Here is a 25,853-nt window from a genome sequence, read left to right as displayed (position 1 = left end):
CTAACTAAACAGCATGGTACTGACATTAAAACAGACATGTAGAGCAATAGAACAGAATAGTGAATCCAGAAGACAATTCATACATTTGTAATGAACTCATTTTTGACAAAGACACCAATAACATACATTGCATAAATGATGGTCTTTTCTGTAAATGGTGCTGGGAAAACTGAATATCCATATGTAGAAGAATAAAACTAGACCCCTATCTCTCACTACATAGAAAAATCAAATAAAAATGGGTTAAATACTTAAATTGAATACCTGAAACTATGAAACTACTACCAAAAAACCTTAGAAAAACACTGCAGGTTATTGATCTGAGCAAAGATTTTTAAATAATGTTTCAAAAGCACAGGAAATGATAGTAAAAATATACAAAGGAGATCACATCATACTAAAAACTTCTGCACGGCAAAGGAAACAATCGATAAAGTGAGGAGACAATCTCTAAAATGAGAGAAAATAAGGCCGGAGGTGGTGGGTTATGCCTGTAATCCCAGCACTATGCCGAGGTAGGTGAATCACCTGAGGTCAGGAATTTAAGACCAGCCTGGTCAGAGTGGAGAAACTCTGTTTCTACTAAAAATACCAAAATTATCTGGGCTCAGTGGCACGTGCCTATAATTCTAGCTACTTGGGAGGCTGAGGCAGGAGAATCGCTTGAACCTGGGAGGCAGAGGTTAAAGTGAGCTGAGATCATGCCACTGCACACCAGCCTGGGCGACAGAGAGAGACTCTGTCTCAAAAAGAAAAAAGAGATAAGAGAGAAAATATTTGCAAGCTACACATCCGACAAGGGGATTGATAAGCAGAATACAAAAGAAATAAAACACTCAATAGAAAATAATTAAATAATTCAATTTTAAAATGGGCAAAAATCTGAATAGACACTTCTCAAAAATACAAGGGGCATAAACATAGAACCTAAAAGTTAGAGAAAAATTATAAAGGAACTGATAATTTTAGAAAAAATAATCCCAGACTAGTCACATTAAAATATAATTAGCAATGAAAAAAGAAAATTCTATGAGTTTAAAGTAGAAAAAATATAGATTAGAAACAAAAGTGGGAGTAAAGTATGACTTTGTTTTTACTTCTTGATTGATTATTACATAGGTATTATCATTTCATTAAAATTCTCTTATATTTCTGGGTCTACTTCATTCTATGCTATTTTATTTTTTAATTTTTTAAATTTAATTTATTTAATTTTTGTAGGTACATAGTAGGTGTATACATTTATTGGGTAAATGTGATGTTTTGATACAGGCATGAAATACATAATACTCCCATCATAGAGAATGGGATACACCCTCCCCGACTTAAGCATTTATTTTTTGTGTCACAGTCTAATTATTCTCTTTTACATAGTTTAAAATGTGCAATTGGCTGCACATGGTAGCTTATGCCTATAATCCCAGCACTTTGGGAAGCTGAGGCAGATGGATCATCTGATGTTAGGAGTTCGAGACCAGCCTGGCCAACATGGTGAAAACCCATCTCTACTAAAAATACAAAAAATTAGCTGGGCGCGGTGGCAGGTGCCTGTAATCCTAGTCACTCAGGAGGCTGAGGCAGGAGAATCTCTTGAACCTGGGAGGCGAAGGTTGCAGTGAGACAAGATTGCACCATTGCGCTCCAGCCTGAGTGACAAAAGCAAGACTCCACCAAAATAAAATAAAATAAAATAAAATAAAATAAAATAAAATAAAATAAAATAAAATAAAATAAAATAAATAAAAATAAAATAAAATAAAATAATTATTGACTATAGTCATCTTGTGATACCAAATAGTAGGTTATATTTATTCTAACTATTTATTGTACCCATTAACAGTCCCCACCTTTCCCCCAGCCCCTACTATCTTTCTTAACCTCTGAGAGAGGTTGAGAAAAACTAACCTTCTTCTCTTCACATCCATGAGTTCAATTGTTTTGATTTTTAGATCCACAGGTAAGTGAGAACATGCAAAGTTTGTCTTTCTGTATCTGGCTTATTTCACTTAACATACTCCACTTTTATCCATGTTGTTGCAAAAGACAAAATCACATTTTTATGGCTGAATACTACTCCATTGTATATATGTGCTACATTTTTTAAAATCCATTCATCTGTTGGTAGACAGTTTGCTTTCAAATCATAGCTATTGTAAACAGTGCAGCAACAGGTTGATTTTCTTTCTTTTGGGTATATACCCAGTACTGGGATTGCTGGGTTGCATGGTACCTATGGTAGCTCACTTTTAGTTGCTTGAGAAATCTTCAAAAAAATTTTTTATAGTGGTTGTACTAACTTACATTACCACCAACAGTGCACAAAAATTCCCTTTTTTCCACATCCTCGTCAGCATTTGTTAATGTCTGTCTTTTGGATATAAGACATTTCAACTGGGGTGAGATAATATCTTATTGTAGTTCTTATTTGCATTTCTCTGAGGTTCAATAATGCTTAGCAACTTTTATATGCCTGTTTCTCATTTGTATGTTTAGAGAAACACCTCTTCAAATATTTTGCCAATATTTTGATTGAATTATTATATGTTTTTCTATAGACTTGTTTGAGCTCTTTCTATATTCTGATTATTAACTTGTCAGTTGAGTGGTTTGCAAGTATTTTCTCCCATTCTGTGGATTGTCTCTTCTCTTTGTGGATTGTTTCCTTAGCTGTGCAGAAGCTTTTCACCTTGATCTGATTTCATTTGTCCATTTTTGCTTTGGTTGCCTATGCTTGTGGGGTATTACTCAAGAAATTTTTGACCATACCAATGTCCTGAAAATTTTTGGCAACTTTTTTATATATAGTAGTTTTATATAATTTGAGGTCTTATATTCACATATTTAATTAATTTTGATTTGTTTTTGTAGATGGTGGGAGATAGGAATCTAGTTTTATTCTTTTGCATATGGATATCCAGTTTCCCCAGCACCATTTATTGAGGAGACTCTCTTTGCCCCAGTGTATCTTCTTGATATCTTTGTCAAAAATGAGCTTTCTGTAAATGTGTGGATTTGTTTCTGGGTCCTCTATCCTTTTTCATTGGTCTATGTGTCTGTTTTTATGCGAGTACCATGCTATTTTCTTCATTCTGGTGATATGACATATCACATTTATTGATTTGTGTATATTAAACTATGTTTGCATCCCAGAGATACACCCCACTTGGTCATGATGAATAATATTTTTAATGTATTGTTGAATTCTGTTTGCTAGTATTTTGCTGAGATTTTTGCATCAATATTTATCATGACCTGCAGTTTCCTTTATTTGATGTATCTTTGTCTGGTTTTGATATCAGGGTAAAACTGGTCTCATAGAATGAGTCTGAAAGTATTCCCTCCTCCTTTATTTTTCAGAATACTTTGAATAGGAATTGGTATTACTTCTTTAAATGTTTGGTAAAATTCAGTAATGAAACCATCAGGTCCTGGGCTGTTCTTTCCTGGAAGAGTTTTTTATTAAAGCTTCAATCTCATTAATTGCTATTGGTCTGTTTAGGTTTTGGATTTCTTTACCATTTAATCTTTGTAGGTTGTATGCCTCCAGGAGTTTGTCTATTTTTTTTTAGATTTTCCAATGTATTGGCATATAGTTGCTCATAGTAGCCACAAACCAATCTTTGAATTTGTGTGGTATCGGTTGTAGTATCTTCTTTTTTAACTCGTTTTTTTAATTTGAATTTTAAAAAATTTTTAGTCTGCCGAAGGTTTACCAATTTTTAACTTTTCAAAAAGGTCAAATATTTTCATTGATCTTTTGTAGGTTTTTTTTTTTTTTTTTTTTTTTTTTTTTTTTTTTTTTCTGCTGTAATCCTATAATCCTATGATTTTTTTTTTCTGCTGTGGGTTTTTTTTTTTTTTTTTTTTTTTTTTTGACAGAGTCTAGCTCTGTTGCTGTTATTACTGCCATAACAAATTTTAATCCCAGCCTTCTCTCATCTACATGACCACAAACCCCTACACTAAGGTCTATCTGAGGGAAAACTGCTCATTAATAACCTAAAAACTGTTTATCCCCTTTCAAGGTCAGTGGGCTAAAAGAAAAACAAACAAACAAAGAAACAAAAAAACCCTATTGATCCCAATACACTATCTATACAACATATACTATTGCTTTTAACAAAAATTACAAGCCTACACATCCCCTTTTATGTTTATGTGAGATCTTTATTTGTGTTAAAACCAAATTAAGGTCCCAGCGCAGAGTTCAGGAGGCTCCGATCCCAGGAGACGCGGGGCACCTCCCCTCCTGCCGGCCATGCGTCCTGAAGGCTCGGCTGATGCTCCCACTCCAGGGCAGGCGATCCTGGCAGTCAGCCTGGCTGGCGGCATCAAAAGCTACATCACAGGGCTGGGTGCGGTGGTTCATGCCTATAATCTCAGCACTTTGGGTGGCCGAGGAGGACGGATTATCTGAGTCAGGCGTTGGAGACCAGCCTGACCAACATGGGGAAGCCCCATCTCTACTAAAAATACAAAAAATTAGCCGGGAGTGGTGGCACACGCCTGTAATCCCAGCTACTTGGGCGGGTGAGACAGGAGAATCGCTTGAACCCAGGTTGTAGTGAGCTGAGATCGGGGCACTGCACTCCAGCCTGGCGGACAAGAGCAAAATTCTGTCGAAAGAGAAAGAAGAAGAAAATAAAGAAAAGAAAAGAAGAGAAAAGAAAAGAAAAGAAGAGAAAAGAAAAGAAAAGAAAAGAAGAGAAGAGAAAAGAAAAGAAAAGAAAAGAAAAGAAAAGAAAAGAAGAGAGAGAGGAGAGAGAGGGAGAGGGATGGAGGGAGGGAGGGAGGGAGGGAGGGAGGGAGGGAGGAAGGAAGGAAGGAAGGAAGGAAGGAAGGAAGGAAGGAAGGAAGGAAGGAAGGAAGGAAGGAAGGAAGGAAGGAAGGAAGGAAGGAAGGAAGGAAGGAAGGGAGGGAGAAAATCTGCATTCTGTTGCCCACCGAGTTCGTGAATACGCAGCTGCAGCTGAACTAGCACTTGCATCCACCAGATACCGGGCATGGGGCCTACAGGTGCACAGTCACAGCCAAGGCATCCTGCTCTGCGGCTTCATCCACAAGGCAGAGTGAGGTTCCAAAAGTCGCGTTCCTTAGCAACCAGATGCAGGATGCCCAGGGACTGGTGAACAGCAAGGCGGGCAGCAGTGCGGCCTATGAGCTAGCGTGGCCGAGTCCGTGGTGGTCCTATGTCCCTTGGAGACCATCAAGGTGAAGTTAATCCATGGCCAGACCTCCCCAAATCCAAGTACAGGGCATTCTTCCACAGGGTTAGGAGGTTGCGCGGGAACACCGGGACTTACTGGGGCCTCACAGGCGGCATGCTGAAGCAGAACTGGAACCAGGCAATTCGTTTCTTTGTCCTGACATCCCTGCGCAGCTGGTACCGAGGGGACGACACCAGCAAGCTCATGAACCCGCTGGTCGCTGGGGTCTGCGGAGCCACTGTGGGCGCGGCCGGTGTCTTCGGAAATGCTTCTCTGCACGGGGTGGAACCCCGGATGTGGGGTCTGGAGGCGCACAAATGCAGAACACATGGGACTGAGGCTGCAAATGCTGAGGAAAGGGCTCAAGGCCTTCTACAAGGGCACTATTGCCCGCCTGGGCAGGGTCTGCCTGCATGTGGTCATAGTGTTTATCATCTATGATGAGGTGAGAAAGCTGCTCAACAAAGTGTGGAAGACAGAGTAAGCTCAGAGGAGCCGCAAGGGGACCACCCCAGCACCTCCAGAGCACCCCACCACCCTGTCTCACATGATTCCAGTGCAGAAATGCCAAAAGACCCCTTCCCATATCCCTCGAGCTCTGTGGCCTGGTCTGTGCACTGTGGCTATCAAGTCCATCTGTCCCATTGTGCCATGTCTTCCCTGTGGTCTGTATGTGACACCGTGTCCACACTCTGGTCCCACCATGGCTGGATGTCAACTGGCCTGTGCATCTGTGCCTACTTGTCCATGTGCTTATTGTGAGCCCTGGGCCTGTGTTTCATGTTCTGTGTCATGTGACACTGTGCTGTGCCTCCAGGGGTGCCCATGTGGCCTGGGACCTTGGCCCTGTAGCCCTTACCCGGTTCCAGTCCAGTGCCTTCCACCCTGCCCTGGCCTACCACAGCTGCCTCTGGGCCTCATCCTGGTTTCACCGCATTCCAGGGGCTGCAGCCCAAATCCACAACCCCACCCCACCCCCAGGTTCTCCCACTATTGGTCCTAACTGGCCTTCTGGCCCTCCCTTTGCCCAGGAGAGGGTGGCACCTGCCATTCTCAGGACCACCTACCAAGGCAGAATAAACCAGATCCTGTTGCAAAAATTAATTAATTAAAAGTATGAAGCATAGAAGAAAATGAGGTACCAGGAAAGGGGGTAAGAAGAAATTAGACACTACATAAACTTGGCATATTGGAAATATATGTATTATTTTTTTGAGACAGTCTCAGTCTGTTGCTCAAGCTGGAGTACTCTGGCATGATCTCAGTTCACTGCAACCTCCACCTCCCGAGTTCAAGTGATTCTCCCGCCTCAGCCTCCCGAGTAGCTAGCACTACAGGCGCCCACCACCACGTCCAGCTAAGTTTTTGTACTTTTACTACAGACAAAGTTTCACCATGTTGGCCAGGCTAGTCTCAAACTCCTGACATCAAGTGATTTGCCCACCTCGGCCTCCCAAAGTATTGGGATTACAGGCATGAGCCACTGCGCTTGGCTGGATATATATTTTAAATCTTTAAGTAAAAACAAGTGGGGAAAAGAGGATATCAAAATAAGTTTGGAAGAGCAGGGAACTATAAACTGAACAAGCAAATTTGGAAAAGAGACAAATGTAAGTGGAATAATTTAAAAGTAAATAAATTTAGTATATAATATGTGAGTTAAATATAAAATTAGACTGACTTGACAATGACAGAATTAGTGAACTGGATTAGTGAACTGGAGTTTTCAGCAGAATGAATACAACCATATAAAAAAGAGAAAATAATAGCAATATGAATGTAATTATATGTGTAGGAATGATAGAATGACAAGAAATAAAGCTCAACTTAGCACATCGGTCTTGGTCACATTAGAAGATGTAGCTTACATAAGAAAGTGAGCAGTATTTACTGATATTTAGCACATCAGTCCTGGTCACATTAGAAGAAGCCACAGTGGAGGAAAGCAGGTTACTACTGAGGGGCAAACTGAGAACCCACAGGAAGAAAAAGGAGTGGAAAATGTAACCTGTGAATTTCTGTTTATTCTTCACCAACCAGGAGGTGCTGGGGCTGACGGTGATGACCTGGAGCACACTCAGGAGAAAGGTGATGGAGCTGGAGAGGCTCCTCATCGCCCTGTATATGTAGAAAAATGCCTTGCACTTGAAGTTATTCTGCAAATGTAGTTACTCAGACAGGTCTGGAGATACCAAGAAGACCATAATGAGGAGTATCACTAAGTGTGCAAGGTCCAGGTGACAGGTGATGTGGTCAGTGGACTTAGGCTTGTGATCTGGAAGGACTGTGAAGATGTGGAAGAGGAGGAAGGTGTTGGCTGTAAGTCCAATGCCAGCTTGGAAGAAAAAGGCATTTTTTGTATTACTATAAGCGCAACATGGTCATCTTAATGATTAAGAGGAATCATATTTTCTATATTTGAAAAAAGCAATAAGACTCCTATCATCAATGTTATTTATTGCATAGTCAAAATTATTACCAACCTTATCATTTTTATTTTACCCATTTATCTTGATTAAACCTACCTCATACAGATTTTTAAAAATGCAGCCTGAGCACTGTATTATACAACAGATTAATTATACTATATAAAACATCCACACATTCACTATCACACGTATGTAGGGTCCACATTATCTATACTCATATGATATAGTACCTGGGGCTCACTCCTCAGAAAGCATTTCTTTATTTTCTGCATGTTTTGTTTAATTCTCACCATCCATAGCAATATGCATGTAAAAATAAATCACAGGCATTTGCACAACAGAATTGAACTTTGTGCTAATGAGAAAATAATCCCCAAACATTTTCTTATAGGAAAAAAATATTGCATTGAGTTGATCTAATATCACATCACTCTGATACAAGTTTCTTTTTTCCTCCCTCTTTCATATTTAAGCGCCCTTCTAATTACATGGGGCTTCTGCTAATGATAAAGATAATTTATCATGAAGGCAGCTGCTTATTAACCATGACACTATCTGTAACTTAATTTTCCTTTGTCACATTACCTAAGATATTCACAGATTCTGGAGTTTAGGATATGAACATTGTTGTACTAACTGTATCTTTTCAAAATGCTTTGCTTCTCCTCTAGCTTAGTTTTTATATGAGACCCCTTATATTAACTCTATCATCTCAGAACGGAAGTACTAAAAAGTCCTGCTCTCAATTTTCCACAGAACAAAAACAGTTTTCAAACTTACAGCATTCATAAAGTTACATTAAAATGCTCACATGGGGATCTTTTTCTTAAGACTTCACTTAATATAAAGATACTCATGCCTTCAAAAATACTTTGCTCTCAAATAATAAAGACAGTTTCTCTCATATGTTCATTGAGAGATCTCCATATCAAAATATTATTATGAAATTGTACTGAATAATTCAGAAATTGTTCTCAAGTTATCTTCTTTGGATGCTGGCAGTATTATTTTATTAAATCAATTTAATATTGGATGTAGAACAATTCAGCTGTAAAATGCTGAAAAAAATCTTTTCTACTCATTGTATTCCTCCTCTGAGATGTAAGAGTGTTCAATTGTTTTCAAAATCACTTAAAACTACTCTGGCCCATAAGCATAAATATGTAAGGCAATGCAGATCATGTGACAGTTTGTATTCTTGGCTTGTACTCAGAGAATCATGGCTGAGGTAGAATATTGCTCTAAACCCATCTGATATGTATGAGTTTATAAAGGAGAAAGTGCATATCTGATATGTATGAGTTTATACGGGAAATTTGAATACCTGATACGTATGAGTTTTAAAGGAAAAATTGCAGTATCTTATTTACTTTTTCTTCAAGCACTTAATCTAATAAAGGGACATATTTATTTCAACTTCCAGAACCAAGCAATTGATAGTTCTCAACAATGCACATTTGGACCCTCAGCTCAGTTAAAATCTGTTGCCATGTTGCACTCAGGAAAAACACCAGGAGAATATTCACAGAAAGGCTCAATGATCTCCAGATTATAATGTTAACAAACCACTTCAATAAAGCAATATTTGGATATAAATCATGTATATATGTGGAATTATTCATTAACTATGTATCAAAATTATTTTATTATTCTGTCTGTATTGTAGGTTATGTAACAGAAAGAATAAATAGAAAAAGTAACATGGATTAGAAATTTAACATTTTTTTCACCCTAAAAGACATCCAGCTCATCATTTGTAATTTATGTCCCCAGTCTGTAAATGACTCTCACATTCTGAATAAAGAGTCTATCTGTTAGATCATCATGTGGCCTCCTTCTCCGATGAGACTTGGTCATTGGTGCTGAAACTGTACTGGGGAGAACTATAGTTCTTATGGATTGAGGTCAACCAAAAAAGTCCAAGACCATTAAATATGAAATTCAGGTAAGTAAAAAGATGTGTGGGGGTGTGTGTGTGTATGTTTATAATATATAATAGGTGGGCATAGAAATATTACATGCAAATGTTTATTTTATGGCTATATTAAAAAGTTATTTGTTTTCTTTCTGAATATTAAATTTAACTGTGTGTCCTATATTTTTATTTGCTGAGTCTGGCAACTCCAAAATAAAGTAATCATGAGATCTAAAAACCTGGTGATACCTGAGTAAAATAGAAGAAAAACCCATAAAGTCACATAGGTCAATCTGAGTGTAAAGAAGAATGTGCTTCTGTCTGATACAGCATACACTTACCAATCTAAATGCAAAACTCAGCACTCACTATGAGACGTAGCAACCAGCTTGCCCTTTGGTTGAAGGTAAAGCCCTTGAGCACTCTCAGAAGGCAGATAATGCAGATCAAGTTTATCTTCATTATCCTCACTTATATCTTGGGATATTCTCAATACTGTGAGCCACAAAGCATATCAACAATTATGGATGTTAGGGAAAACACCACCATTAAATGGACCAGGAACCAAAGACTGATTATAAAGTCTATGGGCTTGATCAGACATCAGAAAAATTGCCATGAGAGAAAGAAGCTATTTACAAACCTACTGCAAAATATGCTATAGAGAATATGCTATTTTGGACAATATAATAATAATCATATATAAGTATATAATATTTAACATTTAGTGTTGCATTATTTTATTAATATTCTGATAGAGTGCTTTACAGTCTGCCTGACACATATTGAAGTATAAATCTATATCAGAAAAATGATACTTTCTGTCTTATTTTTACTAGATTAATGATAAAAGGTATCATATTCTCATCAATTTTACCACCAGAGAGGGACCCAGTCTCTATTAAAAATACAAAAAAATTTAGCTGGGTGTGGTGGTGGGTGCCTGTAATACCAGCTACTTGGGAGACTGAGGTGAAAGAATCGCTTGAACCCGGGAGGTGACGGGTGCAGTGAGCTGAGATCGTGCCACTGCACTCCAGCCAGAGCAACAGGGCGAGATTCTGTCAAAAAAAAAAAAAAAAAAAATTCAAATCCCTCTCATTATACTTTGGTCTCTTGCACTTGGCCCAGCTATATTCCACTGTTTTGTTTTTGTTTTTTACTCCATGCTTCTTAGCCTGGTGGCAGGGTAAGGGAGTGAGGATATCTCTGATGTTCTGAGGGAGCCTCACATTTAGCACTGTTAATTGGGGTCTGGGGTTACTGACCTTCAAAGAGTTTCCTGCCCCTCCTGTAGATGCAATGCTAGGACAAAAGCACATTCCTATCTCACCCCCAGTGGTACAGATGCTCCTTGTCCACATTCCTAGCTTCCAGTTGAAGTGGGTCTGCAACAGTGCCCTGTAAATTAACACTTTAATTTCTTTATTAGAGATGTATCTGTGCAGAGATGTGTGTGCTGGCCTTGTTTTTCCACACTCAGCTGTGGTGAATTTTTCCCCAGTGTCCACTGGATCAGGTTTGGATGCTCTTTCTCCGCAGATTGGTCCTTGTGTTCTATAGAAGAGATGGGAGGGCTATGTCTCCAGAGTTGTAGCAGTAGATGGGATAGTGGTCTCTCCCCATCAGCACTGTGGGGAAAACATTCTCGGGATTCTACTCCTTCTTCTCTAACAGGCCTTGTAGGGTTCCTAGAAAAAATATACACAAAAATATAAACTCTGTCTGTAGACTCCAGGGTTTCTCATTCTCCTCACCTACCCACACACAGCCACCAGGAACTAGTTCAAATGTTCTGGCTTAATTATACCAGTTCAAATGGTCTTCAGGGTGCACTTGATAGCCTGTGGCCAGGCTCCTGCATGCCCTGATATTGAGTTTGTTGTCTTCCCCTGTGACCTCAATTCTCTAAAGGGCTCAGGAAGAACCGAACATTCATTTGTAGCTTCTCCAGCATTTTTGCTTGTTTGGTTAATGTGTAGGAGCAACTCTGTCAGGTCTCTACATTTACAATCTTAACTCAGAAACTAATATTTTTAGATATATTTCTTTCCTGTCATACCTTTAGTGCTCCTCTGCCTATGCTACTTGTTCTTCAGTATTTTTATATTGTATGTCTTTATCTCTCTATTTTAAAACCAGGTTTAATTCCTTCTTAATCTAATTAACAACTTTTCTATTTTCTTTCATTTATTCTCCTATGTGACTTTATTCTGAGACATTTAAAGTATTGATGTATGTTTCATTGACATTTGTCTTTGACCACTGCACCTATCACTTCAGCACTGATTACCTGAAGCCAGATCTACTCTTAACATGTATTAATTTTACTATTCAATAAATATTAGGTCATGATGAACTCTATATATTGTTGCAGTTGTAGGCTTTGTGGACCTAAATAGACAATAAATTAAATAAAAACTAAATAAAAGCCAAATTACACAGCCTCGAGGGGTATAATTTTTTATTAATGTTTTGGTTAATGAAAAAATTCTTGTCTTTCTGTGATTTGCAACCTTGAGTGACTGTCTTGAAAGAGGAACCAGAGTTGAAACTGAAGTAGTAGGTGTTGGTGAGATTTTGGTGGCTGGAAACATTAGGCTTATTTTATAACTGAAAGGGAAATTAGAACACGTCACTAGTTCCATATGATCACATTGCATTTGGAATAATCACCATGGCTGCTGTATTTTGAGAGAGAAGAATTGGAAATAAAATGATCAAGCATAAAGTTGACCCGATCTAACTTACATCTTTGTCTTTAGCACATATCTGTAATATTCATGTAGGCAGTGTATAAATAACTTGTCAGAATTATTATTTATGTGCAGGTTATTCTTTAATTTTCAGGGTTTTGTTTCTCCAGTAGTTGAGTGTGGTACTAAGCAAAAGGGGCTTGCTATGTAATGTACTAGAAACTAACACCTTTACCCTGCTTTTTTTTTTTTTAAACTTTTTATTATAATTTTTAAACAAAAATTTTAATTTTTTTTTTAAATGTCAGTATCATTTGGGTACAAGTGGTTTTTGGTTACATTAATGAATTATATAGTGTTGAATTCTGAGATTTTAGAGTACTTGTCACCTGAGTAGTATATATTGTACCCAACAGCAAGTTTTTTCATCCCTCATCCACCTGCCACCCTCATGTCTGAGTCTCCAAAGTCCATTACATCACCCTGCATGTCTTTGCATACGCATGGCTTAGCTCCCACTTATAAGTGAGAACATATGGTATTTGATTTTTAACTCCTGAGTTATTTCACGTAGAATAATGGCCTCCAGCTTCATTCAAGTTGCTGCAAAAGACATTATTTCATTCCTGAGGTGCTGACTTCAGGTTTACTGGACACATCTCAGAGACAGAGCAGGGGATGAGGGCAAGACACCTCTAAGGCACTCCCCCATACCCTATCACTCCTGCTCTCAAAGGACCCCTGAAGGGCACTGAAGGGTTTGGACTTCTCAGTGCAAGCCAACACCCACACCTGCGAGTACCGACAGCCCCGGAGAGAAGCAGGGACTCCTGAATCCTGAGCGCCCCTCCAAGGAGGTCAGGAGAACAAGTCTTAAGCCAGAGAGTGAAGAGGATCAGTGTCTCGGACCCAGAGAGGATTCAGGGAAAGGGCACAGGAGGGACCCCAGTCCAGAGCCAGACAGAGTTCAGCTGAATGTGGGAACTCATGCCATGGAATGCATGGCCCTGGATGACTGAAGAGCCCAGTGCCCAGGGGCGTCTCACCCACTGTGGATACAGGCCCTTATATTAGGTGGCAACGGGGCCAGGTGACAGTTAAGGCCTCTCCCACCTGAGTTCTGGACCAGGGCTCAAGCCCAGGCCAAGCAGCCCTGGGGTAAGGGCATAAGGCAGGGAGCCCCAAGCCAAATTGAACATTGGGGTGCTGTCCCTGGAGGAGCCTGGGGTACCCTGACAGCACCCATGCCCCAGTCTGCACACACCCTAAAATTAACGACCTGTAGGGGTGTCCTCAGTATCAGAACTAGTGGGCCACACAAAGCCCTGGAGGACTCTACAAACCCAGGTCCATGGGGAGCAGCCCTGTAAGGGCCAGATGGGCTGGGTGGAAAAGCTGACCACACAGAGACCCTCTCCAAGGGGGGATGGGCTGGCCCTCCGAGGACCACGAACTCATCTCCAGAAGCCCATGAAGTCATCCCCACCTTCACCTGACTGGGCTGTCCCTGACGCTAAGGCCCGGCAGCATGAAGGTAATTCCATATAAATCAGGGCAGTAGGCTGCTCTCTGGCGGCACTGGGGGCTCAGGGTCTGGCCAGCCTGTCCCTGGTTCAGGACACATACCTGGAAATCAGGGTTTTCTCCTCTGCTCTTAGCATCTCCTGGGTAAACCAATAATTACCCTCCCTCATGTCTCAAAATTCACATCCATGTAAAAGGCGCTGCTGAGGGTGACATTTCCAGGAAGCCACAGCCCATGTCACCCCCATGCAAAGCTGTGACTTTGTCCGCGGGCAGGCCAGGCGGCGGAGTTCTCCCAAAAGCGGGTGAACTGGCGCTCTGGCTGGAGAAAGCAGAGGGCAGCAGCACAATGAACAGCGTCTGGGACCTCAAGCCTACAGTAGCTTAGGAAAGCAGGAGGCCCCCCGGGCAGGAGGAGGCTTGATGCTCTGGAGGGAGGTGGGGTGAGCCTGAGACCCGACCGATTATGGCAAAGGCGAGGTGCACTTTGCAGCATCACACTCTCCTCACTGCCCAGCCCAGACCTGCCCTTCAAGTCTCTCTCTGGACTCACTCCCCTTGGCCAGGGGTGGCACAGATTTACTGGTTAGCACGGCTTTGGAAACAGAGGTCAACACCGCCCTGCCCCTTGCTGCAGGGCTGCGCAACACCCCTGAACTTTGCGCATGCTGGATTGTAGTCCCACAGCTCTGCGACCAATGGCCAGAAGCAGCTAACACACTATTATCAGCACGCCCGGCAGGACCGCACCGCGCTGCCCCTCCTTCAAGGTACCAGTATCATCCCCACTCCCATAGCATACTGGGATTGTAGATCCGCAGCTCTGCCACGAAGGGCCAGAAGCAGTTTAAAAACTGTTCCTCCCAGCATGCCCGGCGAGGCGCACATCGCGCTGCCCCTCCCTCAGGGTACCGCACCACCCAGACTCCTGTTGCACGGTGGGATTGTAGTCTGGTAGCCCTTCGACCAACGGCCGGAAGCAGCTAAGACACTACTCCTCTTAGCAAGCCTGGCGAGGCGCGCACCGCCGATGTACCTCCCTCAAGGTATCCGTACCTTCCTCAAGGTATCTGTACCTCCCTCAACGTATCCGCACCATCCTCTCTCATTGCATGCGGAGATTGTAGTCCCGCAGCCCGGCGACCAGCGGACAGAAGCAGCTAAGATGCTACTGTTCCCAGCATGCCTGGCGGGACACGCACCATACAGGCCCTCCCTCAAGGTCACCACCTCCACTCCCGTTGCATGCTGGGATTGTAGTCCTGCAGCCCTGCGACTAACAGCTGAAAGCACGTAAGACACTACCCTAGTCAGCATGCCGGGCAGGAGCGCACGCTGTGTCTCCCTCCTGGGATCCGCACCGCCCTACAATCCTGGTTTGTGCCGAGATTGTAGTCCTGCAGGCCTACAACTAACAGACTGGGTGCGGATAAGAGACTACAGCTCCCCGCATCCCAAGCAAAATGTTCCTCCTCTACCGAGCGCCTCCACGCGTCCACTGCCGTTCCGCAGTGCCAAGGGGAGCTTGGCTGTTCACAGGCCTCTCCTGCCAGCGAGGAAATAGCTTGACCGGGCGGCTGATTTCACCTTGTAATTCTGACACTGTGTCTCCCCAGCTTGTCAGCTTCATGACTTGTGCCCAAAGTTTGATTTCTTGCAGACCAGATAAAAGCCAAGAGGTTCTCAGAGGCGCCTCAGCAGAGTTGCCATTGGAACCGGCTTCCTGCAGTAGCTGGGATCTCCCCGCCCCTTCCCCGTGAGAGGCCACGCCTTTCGGCACCGCCCCTCTTATTGCTCGTCTCTTTGCCACACGCCTTCAGACATGCGCAGTGCTGCCCCTTTCTATGGGCGGGACAGCCAGCCCGCAGGGCCTGACAGTTCTTGGGCTTGTTTGAATTGAGTCCAGCGGGAAGCTCCCTCCTGAGTATGTGAAACTGTCAGTTCACTGCCTCATGTGAAAGTACCCAGTACCTGGTAACCTGGCACTTCCCTTTTAAAAGCCACCTTTTCTCTAGCTCTCTGGCCTGCCACGATTCTTCCTGTGCTCCATAGGAGGACCCATTGGACCCCCGGGCTGGCTGCAGGGCCCACACCTGGGTCAGGCCTTGCACAGGGACGCTCCTGCCACTGTAATAAAGCGTGCCTACATGCTTCTGAAACTGGTGTAAGCACAACCTCACTTCTGTGAAAGGCGGACGCAGCAGGACAGAATCTCCGTGGACATCTGTCTGGAGGAGCAATTTTACTGCGACGTTTTAAAGAAACTAATTGATTTCCAAGGTAAGAAATTAAACCTTGAAAACTAGACTAAAAAATCATCTGTCTTTGACAAGTCAGACTTTCTCCAAGAAGAAAACTAAGGAGAGCATATTTTCCGTTATTATAAATAGTGAAAATGAGAAATCATAGCAACACCCTGGAAAATCTTGCTCTGCCAGTTTTCTAAATCACAATAGGGCCTCGATATGGTTTTATTTGTTTTTGTTTTTGTTTTGGAGTGTTAAGGAAGGAGACCACTATTACTCCTGCTGCCCTCCACCCCCCACCTTGCCTAGTTCAAAGACAGGAGAAAAGAGAGAGAGAAACAAAAGTAAGATAAATAGACAGACAACCTTGGCACCACCACCTGGCCCTAGGAGTTAAACAAAGTAATAATAATAACATCAACTCCTGGCCTAAACTACTTGTGTTATCTGTAAATTCCAGACACTGTATGAAAAAAGCATTGTAAAACTTTTTGTTAGCTGATGCATGTAGCCCCCAGTCACATTTCCCACACTTGCTCGATTTATCACGACCCTTTCACGTGGACCCCTTAAAGTTGTAAGCCTTTAAAAAGGCCAAGTATTTCTTTCTTGAGGAGCTCGGCTCTTAAGACGCGAGTCTGCCGATGCTCCCGATCGAATAAAAATCCTCTTCCTTCTTTAATCTGGTGTCTGAGGAGTTTTGTCTGTGGCTCGTCCTGCTACATTTCTTGGTTCCCTGACCGGGAAGTGAGGTGATTAACGGACTGTTGAGGCAGCCCCTTCGGCAGCTTATGCCTGCCCTGTAGAGCATCCCTTCGGGGGCTCTGGCCAGCTTGAGCGATGCGGATCCTGAGAGCACTCCCAGGTAGGCATTTGCCCCGGTGGAACGCCTCGTCAGAGCAATGCATAGCAGGCCCCCGCAGAGGATCGACACAGTGGCTGAACACCGGGAAGGAACTGGCACTTTAAGTCCGGACATCTGAAACTTGGTAAGACTAGTCTTTGGAACTTGCCCACTCCATTTGAGTGGAAACGTGGCCTGATCACCCACGGCGTGCCTGTACCAGCACTTTGATTTTTGTTTTTGACTTGAATTAATTGCTTGATATTTTGGTTTTTGTTTTTGACTTGACTTGAATTGTTTGATACTTTGGTTTTGGTTTTGACCTGGCTTGGATTTCTGGATACTCTGATTTTGGTTTTGATTCTGGTTTGGTATAAACTGAAAAGGTGTGTGTGCACCCTTTTTACCCATTCTTTGTTTTGTGGTGTGTGTGTGGTGTGAGCATGGTGTTTTGTCTCGAGGAAACATGGGTCAGACAAAAAGTAAGCCCACTCAGCTAGGAACTATGTAGAAAAATTTTAAGAAGGGATTTAATGGAGACTATGGGGTTTCTATGACACCAGGAAAACTTAGAACTCTGTGTGAAATAGATTGGCCAACATTAGAAGTGGGTTGGCCATCAGAAGGAAGCCTGGACAGGTTCCTTGTTTCTAAGGTATGGCACAAGGTAACTGGTAAGTCAGAACACTCAGACCAGTTCCCATAGATAGACACTTGGTTACAGCTGGTGCTAGAACCCCCACAATGGCTAAGAGGGCAGGCAGCAGCAGTGCCAGTAGCAAAGGGACAGACAGCCAAGGAAGGATCCTGCTCCACTTGCCGAGGGAGATCAACTCCTGAAGTTCTGTTCGACCCAACATCAGACGATGCATTGCAGGAGATGGCACCAGTGATCCCAGTGGTGCCCTCCCCTTACCAGGAAGAGAGGCTCCCCACTCTTGAGCCCACAGTGCTTGCGCCTCCGCAAGACAAACGTATCCCTAGGCCACCCAGAGTAGACAAGAGAGGAGGTGAAGCCTTGGGAGAAACCCCTCCTTTGGCAGCTGGTTTACAACCCAAAACTGGGGTACAAATGCCCCTGAGAGTAACCAGTGTGCTTATTGTAAAGAAATAGGACATTGGAAGAACAAATGCCCTCAGCTAAAAGGAAAACAAGGAGACTCAGAGCAGGAGGCCCCAGACAAGGAGGAAGGGGCCCTGCCCAACCTGGCAGAAGTGTTATTGGACTGAAGGGAACCCAGCTCAAGTGCCCCCAAAGAGCCTATGATCAGGATGACAGTCGGGGGTAAAGACATTGATTTTCTTGTAGATACCAGTGCTGAACATTCTGTAGTAACCACCCCAGTCACCCCCTTATCCAAAAAGACTATTGACATAATTGGAGCCATGGGGGTTTCAGCAAAGCAAGCTTTCTGCTTGCCTCAGACTTGTACTGTAGGAGGACATAAAGTGATTCACCAGTTTTTGTACATGCCTGACTGTTCCTTGCCCTTGTTGGGAAGGGACTTGCTTAACAAGCTGAGAGCCACTATCTCTTTTACAGAGCATGGCTCTTTGCTGCTAAACTGACCTGGAACGGGAGTCGTTATGACCCTTACGGTACCCCGAGAGGAAGAATGGAGACTTTTCTTAACTGAGCTGAGCCAAGAGATAAGACCAGCTCTGGCTAAGCGGTGGCCAAAAGTTTAGGCGGAAGACAACCCTCCAGGGTTGGCAGTCAACCAAGCCCCCGTACTTATAGAAGTTAAGCCTGGGCACAGCCGGTTAGGCAAAAACAGTACTCAGTCCCCAGAGAAGCTCTTGAAGGTATCCAGGTCCATCTCAAGCACCTAAGAACCTTTGGAATTACAGTTTCTTGTCAGTCTCCATGGAATACTTCCCTCCTGCTGGTTCCCAAGCCAGGGACCAAGGACTACAGGCCAGTACAGGATTTGTGCTTGGTTAATCAAGCTACAGTGACTTTATATCCAACAGTACCTAACTTGTACACATTGTTGGGGTTGCTGCCAGCTGAGGACACCTGGTTCACCTTCTTGGACCTGAAAGACGCTTTCTTTGGCATCAGATTAGCCCCTGAGAGCCAGAAGCTGTTTGCCTTTCAGTGGGAAGATCTGGAGTCAGGTGTCATTACTCAGTACACTTGAACCTGGCTTCCCCAAGGGTTCAAGAACTACCCCGCCATCTTCAGGGAGGCATTGGCTTGAGACTTCCAGAAGTTTCCCACCAGAGACCTAGGCTGCGTGTTGCTCCAGTACATTGATTACCTTCTACTGGGACACCCCACGGCAGTTGGGTGCGCCAAGGGAACGGATGCCCTATTTCAGCACCTGGAGGACTGTGGGCATAAAGTGTCCAAGAAAAAAGCTCAGATATGCTGACAGAAGGTACGTTACCTGGGATTTACTATCCAATGGGGCAGCGCAGCCTAGGATCAGAAAGAAAGCAGGTCATTTGCAATCTACCGGAGCCTAAGAGCAGAAGGCAGGTGAAAAAATTATTAGGAACTATAGGGTTTTGCAGACTGTGGATCCCAAACTTTGCAATATTAGCCAAACCTTTGTATGAGGTCACAAAGTGGGGGGACGGGGAACCTTTTGACTGGGGATCCCAACAACAGCAAGCCTTTCATGAGTTAAAGGAAAAACTTCTGTCAGCCCCAGTCTTGGGGCTACCCGATCTGACAAAGCCATTTACATTGTGTGTGTCAGAGAGAGAAAAGATGGCAGTTGAAGTTTTAACCCAAACTGTGGGGCCCTTGCCGAGGCCGGTGGCCTACCTCTGTAAACAACTAGATGGGGTTTCTAAAGGATGGGCCCCATGTTTGAGGGCCCTGGCAGCAACTGCCCTGCTAGTACAAAAAGCAGATAAGCTGACTCTTGGGCAGAACTTGAACATAAAGACCCCCAATGCTGTGGTGACTTTAATGAATACTAAAGGACATCATTGGTTAACAAATGCTAGACTCACCAAGTACCAAAGTTTGCTCTGTGAAAATCCCCATATAACCATTGAAGTTTGTAATACCCTGAACCCACCACCTTGCTCCCAGTATCAGAGAGCCCTGTCAAGCATGACTGTGTAGAAGTGTTGGACTCAGTTTACTCTAGCAGACCTGACCTCCAGGACCAGCCTTAGGCATCAGTAAACTGGGAAAGAGCAAAAAGAAAAAGAAAGACTAAGAGTAAGTGTAAAAAAAGAGAAATTAGTCATGTGAGAAGACATGGACGTGGATGTAAATGTGAAAGAAGTCAAGTTAGGTGAGGATTCAAGAAGTGGACAAGGCTAGAGAGTGATTAATGTGCGAGATGCAAAAAGAAAGGACACTAGAAGGATAAATGTTCAAAAAGGCAATAAAGGAAATGGCCAAGGGCTGCCGCACCTTGAAGGAACCAAATACTGATCTGATCAGACTGACAGGAGCTGAAGAATGTAAAGACTAGGGCAGACTAGGCACCTTCTCATTAGGCTCCCAGGAGCCCATGGTCACATTAGAAGTTAAAAGCAGCAAGATTTTGCCGTATCTGGATTCCAATTTCTCACTGAAGGCTAAGCCACTAAATAGAGTTACAAAGGGGGGGTGGAGTGGGGAGAAAACCCCTCCTCTGAGCAACTTAAACAGTAAAAAGAGCTATACCTTGTGCAAACTTGCTTATAGACTTTACAGAAGTGCCCCATGCTGGAGACTATTGTACATGCTAGTGCTTGTTTGCTCATTTGAGATAAAATCAGGTTTTTGCCTCTGGTCCTCCTCCGAGTCAGGTGCACCCCCACCAAACAAACTAGGTATTTGCCCTATAAAATTTTGTTTGGTTGGCCACCCCCAAATCATAGATCAAATTAAAGGTGACCTCCAGAAACTAAAGAAATTAACCTTAAGAAAGCAAATGCAGCCTTTAAAAATAGCCATACAAAGTGCTCATAATTAAATAAATAAGAACGCCTAAAAGCCTGATACCCCTTTAAATCTAGTGACTCTGTTTAAAGTAAAATCTAATTTTTCTAGGACCCATATAGGATGGGGCCTATACTGTAACCTTGTCCACTCCCACTGCTGTTAAAGTTGTCTGGGATCCACCACAGTCAGCTAACACCGGCAGCTCAGGACAAGTGGACCAGCCAGCAGGACACAGATCATCCAACCTGGCTGATCCTGAGATGAGACCAAGCTGCTGCTGAGGACGACAGCCCTGCTCTGGTCACTCCGGAGGCTGACCAGTCTACGCACTGCCAAAGCTTGAGGAGACAACAAGCCCTGCTCTAGTCATACACCGGCAGCTGGCTAGTCTACGCACGGCTGAAGCTTGAGGACTTATCAAGCAAGTAAATGTAGTTAAAAATATTAATAGTTTTCCTGCGATCCTAACTGTTTTCCTATTGTTCTGTCGCTGTGTTCAACCTTTTCCCCAAGTAAGGACCTCTTTTACCCTTGCTGGATATGAATATGCTGTACATTGTTTTGTTGTTACTACCCCGCAAAACTACGCTAGAAGAAACACCTATATAAAGTCTCCCCACTGTACATTTACTACTTAGGAAACCCAGACCTGTCCAGTCCAGCAACAATTCCGAGTCTTACAGTCATTCTTTAAACATATAAACCAGAAGTTACCAGAACCTCTTCCTTTAGAGGTTCCTTAGTAGAATCTCTTTCTTTAGTAAAAACAGAAAAAAAACCTATTTGCTCAGTTGGCTGAAAATATTGCTGGCAGCCTAGATGTTTCTTCATGTTGTGTTTATTAAAAGGCTAACATAAGAGACCAATGGCCTTGAGAAGCAAAAGAGTTAATGCCTCAAGATAACTTTAACTCTTTCCCCAAACAGATGCCTTAAGTTCAAGTATCTGGCTCTTAAACACTTCTGTTATTTAAAAAAGCTGTTACTCGCTAAGAAAAAGCTTTTCAGACCCAGTGACAAAACTAACCTGCTTAGGACATGACAAAGTTGATACATGTGCCTGTACAAGTTTAACACAGGTTTGGTCCTAGGTCTTCATTTAGAAAACAGTTTCCAGCTCTAAAAATTTAACACCCTCACTATAAGTATGTTACTGGTAATAGAAAGTTGCTTGCTGCTCCCCTGTGTATTACTCTTGTTCCTTCAAATGATAAAAGGTTTTGTAGCTACCATGGTTCATCAGAAAACTTCAGCACAAGTATATTACATAAAACACTATCGTTCTGTCTTGCAAAAAGACTCAGAAAGTAAAAATGAAAGTCAGAACTCCCACTAATTAGTGAAAATTCTCAAAGGGGGGGATAAGGAAGGAGACCACTACTCCTCCTGCTGCCTTCCGCCCCCCACCTTGCCTAGTTCAAAGACAGGAGAAAAGAGAGAGAGAAACAAAAGATAAATAGCCAGACAACCTTGGCACCACCACCCGGCCCTAGGAGTTAAACAAAGTAATAATAATAACATCAACTCCTGGCCTAAACTACTTGTGTTATCTGTAAATTCCAGACATGTATGAAAAAAGCATTGTAAAACTTTTTGTTAGCTGATGCATGTAGCCCCCAGTCACGTTTCCCACGCTTGCTCGATTTATCACGACCCTTTCACGTGGACCCCTTAAAGTTGTAAGCCTTTAAAAAGGTCAAGTATTTCTTTCTTGAGGAGCTCGGCTCTTAAGACGCGAGTCTGCCGATGCTCCCGGCCGAATAAAAATCCTCTTCCTTCTTTAATCCGGTGTCTGAGGAGTTTTGTCTGTGGCTCATCCTGCTACAGTGTGAATATAAAAATTTGTAGTTTTGACCAAGTTTTTAACTTTTCAGCTATTAGTTGTTTGTTTTTGTATTGTATTTAATTTTTCTGTCTCTCCCTCTCTGTCTCAGACTCAGTCATTTCACAGGTCTCTAAGGCTCTTTTCATTTTCTTTAAACTTGTTTCAGTCTTCAGATTGGATGGTTTCTATTGTTGTCTTCTGTTTCTACTCTGTTTATAAACTAAAAGTTCTTTTTATTTTATTATTTTATCTTCTATTTTACTCTTTTTATAATTTCCATGTTTCTGCTGAGACTCTACATGAGTTAATTCATTATGAGAATATTTTTCTTTACCACCATGAACGTACTTATAATAGCTGCCCTGAAATACTTGTCTGCAGATTACATCATCTTGGACATCTTAGAAATAGCTCTGCTGCCTGCTTTTTATCTTGTGTATAGTTTGCACGTTCACATTTCTTCACACATTTTATGAATTTTAATATTGTGTAATAGAAATTATAAATAGTAGTTATAGAGACTCTAAATTCTGTTGTATTCTTTGGAAGAGCATTGTTATTATTTGAAGAGGGGGTAAATGTGGCTGAATTCAAACTGAAATAACTATCTTCCCTACAGTGGGAAAGGTTGAAATCCTCATTCAGTTACACACACATATGTACAGATGAGTGTTTCTATGTAACTATATATAATATTGTATCCAGATTGTATCATTGTTACCTGTGAGAATGTTAGCTTAATAAGCTAATCCAGTATTACTGAAGCCAGAACTTCAGTTTTGTTTTCTTATTGGATTTTATATAAATGAGAGTATATACTATGGATAGTTTTACACCTACTTTTTCTTTTTTTGTTTTTTTTTTTGTTTGTTTGTTTGTTTTTTGAGACAGAGTCTCACTCTATCGCCAGGCTGTAGTGCAGTGGCCTATCTCGGCTCACTACAACCTCCACCTCCTGGGTTCAAGCGATTCTTATGCCTCAGCCTCCCAAGTATCTGGGACTACAGGCATGCACCACCACGCCCAGCTGATATTTGCATTTTTAGTAGAGAAGGGGTTTCACCATTTTGACCAGGATGGTCTCAATTTCTTGACCTCGTTATCTGCCCGCCTCTGCCTCCCAAAGTGCTGGGATTACAGGCATGAGCCACCACGCCCAGCCACATCTACTTTTTTTAATGTGTCATTATATTTGTGATATTGTCATGATGTTTTCTACCTATGTTTTATTCAAAAATTTTATACTTTAAGTTCTTACCTTTAGGTCTTTGATGCATTTTTATTTGTTTATGGTGTAGGGCAAAGGTTCAACTTCATCCTTTTTCATGTAGATATCCATTTTTCCCAGTGCCAATTGTTATAAAGACAGTCCTTTGCCCATTGAACGGTCTTTGTATCCCCATCAAAAATTATTTGACCATATACTGCTTTATACTATTCCAGTGCCCATATGTCTGTCTGTTTGCCAATACCACACTATTTTAGAACTTTGTAATAAGCTTTGGAATGAGTAAGTGTAAAATTTGTAACACTGGTCTTCTTTTTCAAGATAATTTTGACTCTTCAGAGTCTCTTGAGATTCCATATGAAATTTAGGTAGGATTTTTCTATTTCTGCAAAATAGAACTTTTTGCTTTTTTCGTTACCCCCCACGTATTTTATTCTTTTCAATGCTATTGTAAATGTGCTTGTTTGCTTAGTTTTGTTTTCTAATTATTCATTATTACTATATAGAAACACAAGTGATATCTGCGTGTTAATTTTGTATGCTGCCACTATGCTGAATTTATTAGTTGTAATAATTGTTGTGTGGATCTGTGAAATCTGTAGCGTTTTCCACAAAGAATTATATTATCTGTACACTAGGGTAATTTTACCTCTACCTTTCCAATTTGGATACAGTTTGTTTCTTTTTAATTCTTAATTACTCTGACTAGAGCTTCCAACACTATGTAGAATAGAAATGGCAAAAACAGACACCTTTGCCTTAGAGCAGACGCTTTTTATCTTTCACCCTGGAGTACATTGTTTGCTATGGTTTTTTAATGTGTGGATTTCACAATGGTAGTGTTTCAGTTTTAAAATTCCTACCTTTCTGAGTGTTTTCACCCTGAAAAGATCTTGAATTTTATAAAATACTCTTCTCTGCCTCCATGAGGTGATCAGTGTTTCTTTTACTTTGTTAATGTGTACGCATTGATCAATTTTTATACCTTATAAAATTCATGTTGTAAGACATCCTTGCATTCTAAGAATAAATGCCACTTGGTCATGGTGAGATCATCTTTCTAATATGCTGCTGAATTTTATTTGCTAGAATTTCATTGAGTTTTGCATCTGTCTTCACAAGGGATAATTAATCTGTAGTTTTCTGTAGTGTCTTTTTCTGGCTTTGATACAGGGTAATGCTGAGATTGTGGAATGAGTTTGGAACTGCTCTCCTTTTCAATTTTTTGGAAGCATTTGAAAAAGATTTTCAGTCTTTCAAAATGTTTGGTAGAATTAACTACGGAAGCCATCAGAACAAGGGCTTTTCTTTATCAGCAGGTTTTTGATTTTTTTATTTGATTTCCTTATAAGTTATGGATAAATTCAGATTTTCTATTCTTGGTAATCAAGTCTTGCTAGGTTTTTTATACCTAGAAATTTGTCCATTTCATTTAGATTATTCATTTTGTTGTCATACGGTTGTTCACAGTACACTCTTTAAAACATTTTATTTCTTAGAATCAGGCAGGCAGATCATGAGATCAGGAAATCGAGACCATCCTGGCCAATATGGTGAAACCCTGTCTCTACTAAAAATACAAAAATCAGCTGGGCATGGTGGTGCACACTTGTAATCCCAGCTACTTGGGAGGCTGAGGCAGGAGAATCGCTTGAACCTGGGAGGTGGAGGTTGCAGTGAGCTGAGATCACGCCGCTGCACTCCAGCCTGGTGACAGAGTGAGACTCTGTCTCAAAAAAAAAAAAAAAAGAAAAAAAAAAAATAGTAGTAATGTCCCCATCTCATTTCTCATTCTGCTATTTTGAGTATTCTGTATTTTTTTTTTTTCTTAGTGTAGCTAGAAGTTTGTGAATTTGTCAACATTCTTGAAGAACTAAGAGCCAACTTTTGGTTTTGTTGGTTTTCTCAGTTTTTCTGGTCTCTATTTTCTTTATCTCTACTAAGATCTTCATTATTTTCTTCTTTCTGCTTATTTTGTGCATAGTTCATTCTTTTTCTAATATGTTAGGTCATAAAGTTAGGTTATCGATTTGAGACCCTTCTTC

The 25,853-nt window shown here is 41.8% G+C and overlaps 1 long non-coding RNA gene and 1 pseudogene across 1 annotated transcript; both read left to right on the top strand.

Moving 5' to 3' along the window:
* The first annotated feature begins 4,258 nt into the window (after positions 1 to 4,258).
* On the top strand, positions 4,259 to 5,691 carry LOC104672798 (annotated as a pseudogene).
* Positions 5,692 to 15,608: 9,917 nt separating this feature from the next.
* On the top strand, positions 15,609 to 22,278 carry LOC115892340. The gene is made up of 3 exons (XR_004052230.1): positions 15,609 to 16,051; positions 18,405 to 19,245; positions 20,865 to 22,278. It is a non-coding gene; the product is annotated as an uncharacterized LOC115892340 (long non-coding RNA).
* Positions 22,279 to 25,853: the final 3,575 nt, after the last annotated feature.

This window comes from Rhinopithecus roxellana, chromosome 12 (assembly GCF_007565055.1).
Source record: "Rhinopithecus roxellana isolate Shanxi Qingling chromosome 12, ASM756505v1, whole genome shotgun sequence".
NCBI classification, from domain to species: domain Eukaryota; kingdom Metazoa; phylum Chordata; class Mammalia; order Primates; family Cercopithecidae; genus Rhinopithecus; species Rhinopithecus roxellana.
This window is presented reverse-complemented; position numbering and strand designations above follow the sequence as displayed.